The following is a 12,427-nucleotide window of genomic DNA, read 5'->3' on the forward strand; positions in this document are numbered from 1 at the left end:
GCGAAGAAGGAGGAACTGTTCCACTGAAGGCGATAAAAGAACCATGACAACTAAGAGCCAAATGTAACTCTGAGCTGGATCCTTTTACGATAAAGATGACATTCACTATGAATTGGCAAAATGCACAGAGTGTGAGGATAAGATGGTAGCAACGTATCCATGTTCATTTCCTAATTTTGATGGTTGTATTTTGGTTATGCAGGAAAATGTATTCATTTGTAAGAAATTCACTCTAAAGTATTCCAGATGGTAAGGGTATCATATCAGCAACTTACTTTCAAGTGGTACAGGAAAAGTTCTTTGTCCTACAGCTGCAATGTGTGAAAGTCTGATATAGTTTCAGACTGAAAACAAATCACATGGTGCAAAAAATAAATAAAAATAAAGGTGTGCCCTCTCTCCCCGCGCCTGCCCGGAGGCTCTGCCGAGCCTGACTCTTCTATGGAACAAGCAGAAGGTCAGGGCTCCGCTACACGGGGGGACCCAACCATCCTCCATGCTCTCTCCCTCAAACTGGATGGGCCGTTAAGATGCGTAAGAGGTAAATGGGGCCACGCCCTCCTCATGTCTCAACACACATCTGTTGAAGGTCTACTTCGTGGTTAAGCTCTGTCCTGGGAGCCAGAGTCTCCAGCCCAGCTCTACCTGGCACAGCTGTGGGGGTTCACGGTGTGGGTTCTGGAGTCACACTGTCCTCCCCCTTCTGTAATGCTGCAGTAACAACCGTGTACTAATGCCACAGGGATGCTGTGAGAACTCCACTCCTCACCAAGTCACTTCACCTTTCTTTTTTCTTTTTTTTTTTTTTGCGGTACGCGGGCCTCTCACTGCTGTGGCCTCTCCCGTTGCGGAGCACAGGCTCCGGACTCGCAGGCTCAGCGGCCACGGCTCACGGGCCCGGCCACTCCGCGGCATGCGGGATCCTCCCGGACCGGGGCACGAACCCGTGTCCCCTGCATCGGCAGGCGGACTCTCAACCACTGCACCACCAGGGAAGCCTCACTTCATCTTTCTATAAAGCCACAGTAGTAACTGTATACTGGCATCATAAGAGTATTGTGACAAGTAGTACCAGGCACATAGTAGGCATTCAATAATATTGGTTGGATAAATAGATCACGTGTTCCAAATACAAGCTAATGAGATGGCACAGCTAAAAGGCATATAACTTCAAATTATAAACATCTTGCAGCTTTAATGCATAATTCATAAAATATTTTCTACTTAAAAATTTTAAACATAAAAAATAGAATCCCTTATTGATCATTACCTAAAATTCTAGTCCTATCTCCCCTCCCTAGAGGAAACCCATCTTATTAATTTGGGGTTGATCCAAATGTTTTGTTATGCTTTTACCAACACATATATGTTCCTATCAAAACAATGTATGTTGTTTAGGAAAGCTACTACTTTTCATCTTCCTGAACTCCATTAGCTCTAAGAGTCAGGCCTGGCCATGTGACTGATATGCTGTGGGTTTTCTAGTTAGATGAGAATGTTATTTGTAAATAATGATTATTTCATTTCTTCCTTTACAAGTTTTAAATTTTCTTTTTCTTGCCTTATAGTGTTGGCCAGAATCTCCAATATAATGTTAAATAGTTGCTAAGATATGAAACATCTTTGCCTTATTCCTGGGTCTAATGTTTAACTATTAAGTATAACTTTAAAAAAATGAAATGGGTAGAAGCAGACTCACAGATATAGAAAACAAACTAGTGGTTACCAGTGAGGCGAGGGAAGGGGGGTGCAATATAGGAGTAGGGGATTAAGAGGTACAAACTACTGTGTATAAAATAAGCTACAGGATATAATGTACAACACAGGTAATATAGCCAATGTTTCATAACAACTATAAATGGCATATGACCTTTAAAAACTGTGAACCACTATATTGCACACCTGTAACTTATATAATATTGTACATCAACTATACTTCAATTTTTAAAAAAAAGGAATGGGGACTTAATTTTATTAGATACTCCTTGGCCTCTACTGTGATAATCATACAGTTTTACCCCTTTAATCTATTAATATAACACAATCTGCTTATGTGACCGTGATATTCCTTTATTGAAGTGTAAGCGCCATGAAGGCAGGGACTTCTTTTTGTTCACCAATGTATCCCCAGTGCCTGGAACAGTTTTTAGAAGAAAGTAGGCGTTCTAAAAATAACTGTCAAATGAATAAATGGTGACTTGAGTGGAAAATTCTCTAATGTTAAACTATCCTTGCACTCCTTGAATAAACCTCACTTCATAAGGATACATTTAAAAAGTGAAAACACTGCTGGATTCAATTTGCTAAAATTTTATTTAGGAAGTCTCCATATTTGTTCACTAAGTTAAATTGGCCAATAATTCAATTCTGTGCCATCCTTGTCCAGTTTTGGTATCAAGGTTAGGCTGGCTTGGTATGAGCAGGGTAGGGTAGCTGCCCATCTTCTACACCCTGTGTGGCAGACCATGTTAAGTCCAAAATATTTGCTGCCCCTGCTTGTGGGAGGGTTACCCATGCCCCCCACCTCAGTGTCAGGCTTGGCCTTGTGATGTGAGAGAGCGTAGCACGTAGTGCTTGGGAAGGAAGCCCTGCCCGGCTCTGCCACAAGACTCACGGTGTCCCATAGAGGAACTGCTTCAACAGCGAAAACACGCAAAGTAAGACAAGGCCAAAGTGCAGGGGGCGTTTAATGTAAGTAAAAAAGAAGTTTTGCTTTCTTAGAACCACTGTGATTTTGGAGTTATTATTTGCAACATCATTTATCCCAAGCTGATTGATATACTCACCTATAAATTGGTTTGGGCATGTTGCCTTTTGCGGTGTAGATCTTTGACTTCCAAATCATTTTTGCTTATGTTGATTTATCTAACCAAAGTTTCCTTTTCTTCTTAGGCCAACCATATTTTCCTAAACGTTGTCCAATTGACCTGGTAATCAGATGCATTAGTATAAAGTTATTCACAGAATTTTCTTATAACTTTAGCTCTCTGTTATCTTTGAAGTTATCTTTGTCTTCTTTCTTCTTCATTCTTAATGTTTTTTCCCTCTTTTTCTTGATCATGCTTACTGAAGACTTATTTTTTGTTTTATTAATCAGTTATATACTGTCTGTTTTGTTTTCCATTTTGTTAATTTCTACTTTATGTTTTTCCCTACCTTATTTTGAAAGCTTATTTCCTGTATTTCCCAACTTTTATTTTTTATAATATATACATGTGATACTACAAAGTTTTCTCTGAAAATCACTTTGACTATATCCCACTGGTGTTAATATGTAGCACTATAATTACTGAACAGTTCTAAACTGTACTATAATTTCCATCTTAATTTTCTCCTTGACCCATGGATTATTTAGAAATATAGTTTTCAACTTTCAAATATACAGTTTATTTTGTATTGTCTTTTTGTAATTGACTTCTATTTAATTACACTGCAGACAGTAGATGTGATCTGTAAGCTGTAAATATATTTTTTATTTGCAGCAACTGCATTTCTGGAGTAGAATATTGTCAACATTGGTAAATACTTCATGTATCTTTGGGAAAAAAGTGTACTCTCTATTGGACGTAAAATTTTTTATATATAAAATTTAAGTTGTCTGTTTTATAATTCAAACATTCTGTGATCTTACTCTATTTCTTATCAGCTTGATTTCTTAGTTTCTGAGAAAGGTATATTATAGTCTTCCCCTAAGAATACTTGTCTACTTTTACTGTAGTTCATCTAACTTTGTTTACAAGTGAGAGACTCTATCTTTGGTGCACACTGCCTGCTTTCTTTCTTTTTTTTTTTTTAATTGTTTTTTCACTTGAATTATTTTGTCTGGTGTCAATATTGCCATACCAATTTTCTTTTTCCATAGCATCTACCTAAGAAAATAATTAATTTCATTTAATTTTTTCAATCTTCCTGTGTCCTTTTGTTTTAAAATTGAATTTTAAACAATCTAAATGGAGAGCTTTCTCCTTTGATGCCCTTTCTCTTCCACTGATCTTACAGTCTTCTTCAGGGCCTGTCCTAGGCTCTTTTCTCTACGTAGTTCTTCTAGGCCATTTTATCCACTCCTAGTACCATTTATATTGGAAATGCAATCAAAACAGCAACAGTGATATTGATAATAATAATGGCGGCTATCATTTGCATAGCTTTTCATTATGTGCCACGTACTGTTCTAAATGCATCACAGATATCAGTTCCTGTCATTCTCACGGTAACTCCGTAAGATGGGTCCTGGTACCCATCTTCCAGACAGAGAACTGAGGTGGCCAGCTGGTGGCAGAGTCAGGGTTTAACCCAGCCCATGCTCTGACTCGTTGTGTGTCTTATCACCTCTCACGTCTCCAGCCGTCTTCCAGTTCCCACTTATCTCATAGGTTTGAGACTCCTCTTTTCTGCATGATCTCTAATTACTCAAGCTTGCCAAGGCACTAAATTCCACTGGTGGAGGATTGATGACCCTTAAGCTTATGCTTCTAGGCCCGACCGTTTTTGGCATCCATACTCAGTTACCCAACTGTCTACACCACATCTCCACCTGGAAATTGTGAAGTATCTCAAAAGTCACAGGTCCACAGCAGAGCTCTTGTTATTGCCCTGTTATCTGTTTCTCCCGACCCTGCTCCTTGCCACCCCTGCCGACGCCGTGACCATCCCCCAGTGGAGGTCCCCTCGCCCTGTGCTCTCCTCACAGACACAGAGTCACCCTCTCTCAGGTGTCCACCACCCCGGCTGCTCCTTCTCGGCTTTCTCCTGGCTCTTCCCATCTCCCCAAACTCACAGGAGGGAGGGCCTCTGCTCTCATCTCAGGGCCCGGCTCCGCTGGACTCGCGGGCCCCCGGCTGGACCAGGCCCCGCCGCCCGGCTCCATCTCTCCCACCACCAGCGGCAGCACATCCCGTGACAATCCACCCTCTCCCAGAGGCAAGCACGGCCTGCCCACCAGCCTCCCTCGGATGCTCGGGTCACCTTACACGCAAGTCCCTGCAAAGTCTTGTACGTTACAAGACTTTCCCTCCCTTCTCTGAACAACAGCATCTGTTTGAGGGTGACACGTTGGCCTGAAGCAATCTCGATTAATGCTGGTTTTAGATACTGATAGAGGTCACTCATCTAAAAGAAACAGTTTTTTAAAAGGCAAACAAAGCCAGATTTAGTATTTATTCCTGGGGGAATGATCTGAAGATTTTTAAAGAGCAAGACAGTAAGTGGCTACATAATGAAGATCACAAATGTACAGTCACAAAACAATGAAAAAACCCAACTGCCCTAATATCGATGGCTGTTTGCGGCTTGTGCTACATTTCCAGTGAAGGCGTCATACACAAATTCCAAAAGTGCTGTATCTCCACCAGCTCAGACAGCAAGAAGCAAAGGTGACTCTGGAAAACTGGCAGTGACTCACAAATTAGCTCCAAAATGTATAAGAAAATGCAAAAGGCCTGGAATAAGCAAAACCATCCTGAGACTACACAAGCAGATCTCTGAACGCACGACACAACGACAGTAATGACGACACCAGGTGCTGATCCAGTGACAAAGAGACCAACGGAACAGAAGCTGGAAGCCAGAAACAGACCCACGGATATACGATTCCCTGATAAAGGTGCTGCTTCCTTTCAGTGGGGAGAGGATCTCGCCTTTTCAGTAAATGGAGCTGGATCAACTGGGTCCCAGAGGGGAAGAATGAATCTTGTCCCCTAACTCACATCGTACACAAATAGCAGCTCGATTATCAGAGTTTTCAATGCTAAAGATAAAACGACGATGGCTTTACCTTCATGAGCTTGGGAAGGGCAATGCCTGCTCTAAAAGGATACAAAAAGCATCACAGAAAGGGAAAATGATAAATTGGATGATACAAAGATTAAAAACTTTTGGTCATCAGAAGAGACCACGAAGAGGGCTTCCCTGGTGGTGCAGTGGTTAAGGATCCGCCTGCCAATGCAGGGGACACGGGTTCGAGCCCTGGTCCGGGAAGATCCCACATGCCGCGGAGCAACTAAGCCCGTGCGCCACGACTACTGAGCCTGCGCTCTAGAGCCCGCGAGCCACAACTACTGAGCCCACGTGCCACGACTACTGAAGCCGTGCGCCTAGAGCCCACGCTCTGCAACAAGAAGCCACCGCAATGGGAAGCCCGAGCGCCGCAACGAAGAGCAGCCCCCGCCCGCCGCAACTAGAGAAAGCCCGCGCGCAGCAACGAAGACCCAACGCAGCCAAAAATAAATAATTTTTTTTTAAAAAAAGAGAGATCACGAAGAGAATGAACAGGTAAGCTATGGGGATCTCACCTGAATACATAAATCCAATGTAAGAATCATTTCCAGGATCTATTTTTCAAATTTTCTACATACCAGTAAGGAAAGGTAGATGATCTAGCAGGAAAATGGGCAGAAGTCTGGCATGAGCGCTGAGTTGAAGCGACAGAGATTAGAATTAGGCCAGGCCAGGCTGGAATTTGCAGGTGCCAGGAGGAAAGCTAGTGAAGAAAGAGGTCCAGAAATCTCAAAAGAGACCCCTGGAGTCTGGTGCTGAATTCGAAGCTGTGTGCACACGGGGTGAAACCCATGAGGCCAGGCAAAGCATAGCTGGGAGCTGCAGGATGAATGTTCCCAGAACTCACACAGGGTTGTGAGATTTCTGAGTCCCCACTAGCTCTGGCTGAACGCCTGGCCTTCAGAGGAGACCCCACATGTGTCAGGCTTAAGTAGTGGGGCTAAACTAGCTTACAGTGAAAGCTACTTTAGATTTGCCCTAGGGAAAAAAAAAGCCTAAAAACAAGGCTCAAAGGGGCCACGCCAAGCCCCAAATAGCTTAACTGCCAGTTAAAACAAACTATACTCTTCAAGGGAAGACGACAAAATCCTGCACCCAGTCGAAAATCACTAGACACGTGAAGATGCAGAAATGTGACCCACAACCAGGAGAAAAATTAGGCAGTAGAACAGACCCAGGAGTGACAGCAAGGATAAGTCAGCAGACGGGGATTTGAAGACACTTAAAGATGTTGTAAACACGCTCTAGAGTTTAAAGGAAAGTGTGAATATATGAGGAGAGAAGTGAAGGTTTCTAAAAGATCCAAAAGGAACTTCTAAAGATGAAAAATAAACCTCTGAAATGAATAGTCCACAGGATGGAATTAACAGCATATTAAACAGTGTAGAAGAATAGATCAGTGAACTTAAACACAGAACAAAAGAAACTATGAAACATGACGCACATGGAGAAAAAAAAAAAAAAAAGACTGAAAATGAACAAGTCTCAGTGGCCTGTAGGAAAAACCCAAGTCCCCAGAATAGGAGAGGGGTAAACAATATCTGACACTCAACACGCCCCGAATGGCAGATACACAACAAAACCAACCCAAGACTCATCAAAATTAAGTTGCTGAAAAACCAGCGAGAGAAAAATCTTACAAGCTGAGAAGGCAGGCCCAAAGGCATCTACTTTCTCTTCTTAGTTTTCCTCATCTGCATAAAAGCTGCTTAGGTAGAGCTCTTGCAAAAAGCCACTGAGCCCTCCCCAACCTCAAGGTCGACTTCTAGACCTTTCCCCTAAATTATTTTGGCCAATCAGATTTTCAACCCAATCTATGTAATACTTTTCTCTGAGCAACTTTATACATATTCTCCTGAGCGTGAATCTAATAAAATTTTCAATTTTCAAACCATTTGGCAAGTCCTTAGGTAAAAAGCTTCAAGCATTTAAAACAATATTAATTATTTTAGTAAACTCTTCATTGAAGTGTAAGGGCACAGACCACGAGTGAACACTCGTGTAAGAGCAGCACGCGGGCTCTGGCGGGAGCCGCCTCAGGGGGGCCGCCCCCCACCAGGGCGCACGGCTTACGAGGCCAGCCCTCACGCTGCTCTTCAACCTACGGCTTCCTAAGAGACGCCGGCCCCCCAAGAACCAAACTCATCGATCCCCTTGGAGGGGAAGGGTCCACACCTGCTTCCAGGTAGGGCCTCTGGGGGGCGGATGAGGAACAGGCCCAGCGGGGTCACAAAGGGGACGGACCCCCACAGTGGCTGCAGGGCTTTGGGAGCAAAAGGCCTCAGGCAAATATGCCCAAATGTTAGCGGGCGGCGTGGCTTCTAGGAGGAAGGTATGTGGTCACTGGTTTATTACTTTTGAACTTCTATTTGCTTGAAAAAAGTTTCACAGTATAAATAATTACTAATAAAAACTCTCTCCAAATATCTTGTAGAACTGGAAAGAAATCAGCACACTGGAAAGAATCTTGGCAGAAATGAAGTCTCCATCCTTCCAAAAACTGAAATCCAAGTCTGACTAGTGTTTACAAAATACTTAGTACTTCGTACCCTATAAATACACTATGTAACTCTGGGGATAATTTTTAGGTTCAAAGCAAACCATAAGGAATGTCACAATACATTAAACCAAAATAAAGACTTCTGGTTAAAACAGCCCCTCTCACACAGCAAATTACAAATTAACATTCCATCTCTACTAGTTAGCAAACATTTTTGAAAATGTGCAATTAGGCTGCACTGTTCTTCTGATGAGGAGAATATGACTTCACCAGAATTCTGTACAAATACCCATGACACCACTCTGAAACCTTTACATTTCTCCTTCTCTTTCGTAATTTTACAGGATGCAAATTCATTGCCAAAAATACTAGAGATTATAGTACCTGATATTTTATTTTTAAAGATTTTTTTTGATGTGGACCAATTTTGAAGTCTTTATTGAATTTGTTACAACATTGCTTCTGTCTTATGTTTTGGTTTTTCGGTCACGAGGCATGGGGGATCTCAGCTCCCCGACCAGGGTTCGAACCCACACCCCCTGCACTGGAAGGCGAAGTCTTAACCACTGGACCGCCAGGGAAGACCCAATACCGAGTAATTTAAAGAAGGGTGCAGTTTAACTCCCTCAATTAACAGGCACGTGACCCTCACCACCCGGCAGCTGCTGTAAGAGCCCCGGAAGCGGCCTGACGCGCAGGGCCCATTCCCGCACCGCGACCCCACCAGGCGGGCAGAGAAGGTGCCATCAGGCCTCGAGAAGAGACAAGGCACAGACAGAGAGGGGACGGCGGCCTGTGAGCTTCCCTCCGTGGCCGCGGAGCGCACGGTGTGAGCGGACGGGGGGCGGGCGGCTAGCCGCGGAGCCGCCTGGGGGAGTCAGCTCTTTCCAGAGAATGACCAAATCAGCAGGAGTTTTTCTGTGCCTTGATGCGTTCTGTCACACAGGCTGGTGCTAAAGGAGACACCCTCTGAACCCCAAACACCTGAAGCAGTAAGAGTCACTTCTGGGAACCAAAGCTGACTGTGAACGTAAAGCGCGAGGGCAACAGAGCCGAGAGGCAGACCTGGGTGGAGGGCTGAGGGTTGGACTTAGGCGAGAGGCGGGGAATGAGGACCCCCGGCCGCAGCTGACCCAGACTGTGCTCGCCGTGGCTCCCCGGGTGTCCGGCAGGCTCACAGACCAGGCAGAACCGGGGAGACGTGGCCCCGCAGCCACGCCCACCGAGCGCCGCTCAGCCCCGGCCAGGTGCGCGGTGACTCTTGGGCGAAGGGCCCTGGTGGGCCCTGCAAAGCGGTCTGCTGGGCCTGAGACCGCTCTCCACCCGGCACCTGGAGGAGCGGGTGGAGAGGACTGGAAGCTCTAGTCTGCGACCACCTACTTTCCTCTTTCGTTTCCTACTGAAAGTATTTCAAAACAAGACAAAAGGGCTTCCCTGGTGGCGCAGTGGTTGGGAGTCCGCCTGCCGATGCGGGGGACGCGGGTTCGTGCCCCGGTCCGGGAGGATCCCACGTGCCGCGGAGCGGCTGGGCCCGTGAGCCGTGGCCGCTGAGCCTGCGCGTCCGGAGCCTGTGCTCCACAGCGGGAGAGGCCACAGCGGTGAGAGGCCCGCGTACCGCAAAAAAAAAAAAAAAAAAAAAAAAAAAAAAAAAAAAACGAGACAAAACAAACGGGCACACGGCAGCTCCGCAGCCACAGGCCCTCCCTTGCCCACGTCCAGCGCAGGCAGGGGCGGAGTCGGGGATTGAAAATCAGCCACGAGCTTAGCCAAAGCAACCAAAAAAGGTGGCACAGTCTGATGCCACAAGCTTCAAACAAGAAAAAGAGAAAAGAGAAAGCAGAAAAGAGAAAAAAAAAAAAAACGTTCTGACAGGTTCTGAGTCTGACCCATCCCTGAGTCCCCAGCAGGTGTCTTGGGCAAGGAAGGTGCACCGACAAAATAGGGAAAGTCAAGGGTACACCCTTGTGGGTAGAGCCCAACTAGCACTGAGGGTGTCAGCTCCGGCAGGAAGGACGCGGGAGCTCAGCACTGTGGTCTCTCTGGGCTCCAGAGTGTCAGTGCCAGAAAGCACAGTGATCAGGGCCATGGGGACTGCTGACATCCATAGACGGGACGATGACGTGATGGATGGGCAAATGGGTGGGTGGGTGGATGGACAAGTGGATGGACGGACGGACGGACGGATGGACGGATGGATGGATGGGTAGGTAGATGGATGTGTGGATGAGTGGGCGACGGAGGAAAGAAGGTATAGAATATGCAAAAAGCAAACACAAAGTCTGGTCTGGAAGAAAACACAGCCTAAAAAACTTTAGAAATTCTTCATGTTCTATGAGAGAAAGGGGAGAAAGCGCAGTTGACGAAACAAAATGAGGACAAAATCAATACTATTACAAAATGAATAAAAAGTTTAAAAAAGGCAAGATATGTCTGAGAAATCAAATTAATCACACAGAAAAAAACCTTTTACAACCACATTGCCTTTGAGTATAACTGACTGAGCTTCTCAAAGAAGCAGAAGAGGACACTCTTGGGCTCTTAGAAAAAACCTCCCTAGTGAGTAAGTGAGTAAAGAGGCTGAGGGTCTGAACTGCTTAATGGTGGCCATGTGGTCAGAACTCCTTCCGAAGATCTGCAAAACTATCTGATAAAGGATTAATAAATATAATATAAAAGGAGCTCATACAGCTCAAAAACAATAACCCAAATAACCAGGTTAAAAAATGGGCAAAAGACCTGAGGTGAATATATACTTTGACACAGAAGACATACAAATGGCCAACAGGCACATGAAAAGATGCTCCACATCACTGATCTCAAGGAAATGCAAACCAAAACCACAATGAGATATCGCCTCACACCCATTAGTGGACAGTCGTGTCTATTATCAAAGAGACAAGAGATAAGTGCTGGAGAGGGTGTGGAGAAAGGGAAAGCCTCCTACACTGTTGGTGGGAATGTCAATTGCTGTAGCTGCTGTGGAAAACAGTATGGAGGGTCCTCAAAAAAATTAAAACTAGAACTACCATATGATCCAGAAACTCCATTTCTGGTTATTCATTCAGATGAAATAGGATCTCAAGATAGGATCTCAAAAGATATATGTATCACCATGTTCATTGCAGCATTATTCACAACAGTCAAGATATGGAAACAAGTTAAGTGCCCATGGAGGGATAGATAAGGAAATTATGGGGGGTGTGTGTGTGTGTGTATATATATATGTATATATATTACATATAATGGAATATTATTCAGTCTTTAAAAAAAAGAAGGAAATCCTGCCTTTGCAACACCATAGATGAATCTGGAGGACATGCTAAATGAAATAAGCCAGACACAGAAAGACAAAAACGGTATGATCTCACTTCTATGTGGGATCTAAAATAGTCAAATTCATAAAAGCAGGGAGTAGAATGGTGGTTGCTGCGGGGAGGGGGACACGGGGAGACGTGGGTCAAGGTATGCAAGGTCTCCGCTGGGAGATAAGTACAGCACGGTGACTATAATCGTAGTGTTTTGTGCACTTGACATTTGAGAGGAGAGTCGATCTCAGTGTTCTCACCACACACACAAGGTGCCCACGTGAGGTGACAGATGTGTTACTTAGCTTGATTGTAGTGACCGTGCCACGGTGTGTACGTATGTCAAAATATCACACCATATACCTGAAACACTTACAGTTTTTTAAATCAATTATACCTCAATAAAGCTGGAAAAGTAAAATAAAGTAATTTTTAAAAGGGAAAAAGAAAAAAAGGAAGCCTTGTGTAGGAAGCGGTTACCGATACCAGAAGTGAGTCCGAACGACACGCACGGGCGGGTACCGCGCACGACCTAGGGCGCTGACCTCACCTATGACCGGCTTCTCTTTGGCTGCATCTCACAGCCCAGGTTTATGACGTCGTCCTGGTCACTAAAGGACCACTGGCTCGACACCACATACTCAGCTGCGCGCCACGTTGACTCTAACTCCCAGTGACCCTCACCAGCAGGCACACCTCTCAGCCGCCAGTTACAAAGGACCTAACCAGCCGGCGCAGAGCCTCCACCAGACCCCCGTCCCCCTCTCCCAGGACCGAGCCCCAGGGCTGAGCTGACTCAGGCAAGGCCCAGAGTTAACGGAGCCACAACAGCGGTGCCCCAGGCTGC

At 45.0% G+C, this 12,427-nt stretch overlaps 1 protein-coding gene across 8 annotated transcripts in view; it reads right to left on the reverse strand.

Moving 5' to 3' along the window:
* RGS12 (regulator of G protein signaling 12) overlaps positions 1-12,427 on the reverse strand; it is a 114,901-nt gene that overhangs the window by 31,891 nt on the left and 70,583 nt on the right. The window contains exon 1 of one of the 8 annotated variants that reach the window (XM_067036779.1): positions 2,787-2,922. The exons of the other annotated variants lie outside the window; for them this stretch is intronic. The gene's annotated coding sequence lies outside the window, so the exon portion shown is untranslated. Of the gene's footprint in view, positions 1-2,786; positions 2,923-12,427 lie in introns of those variants that run through there. 8 annotated transcript variants of the gene reach the window in all.

Source organism: Kogia breviceps, chromosome 6, assembly GCF_026419965.1.
Source record: "Kogia breviceps isolate mKogBre1 chromosome 6, mKogBre1 haplotype 1, whole genome shotgun sequence".
Taxonomy (NCBI): domain Eukaryota; kingdom Metazoa; phylum Chordata; class Mammalia; order Artiodactyla; family Physeteridae; genus Kogia; species Kogia breviceps.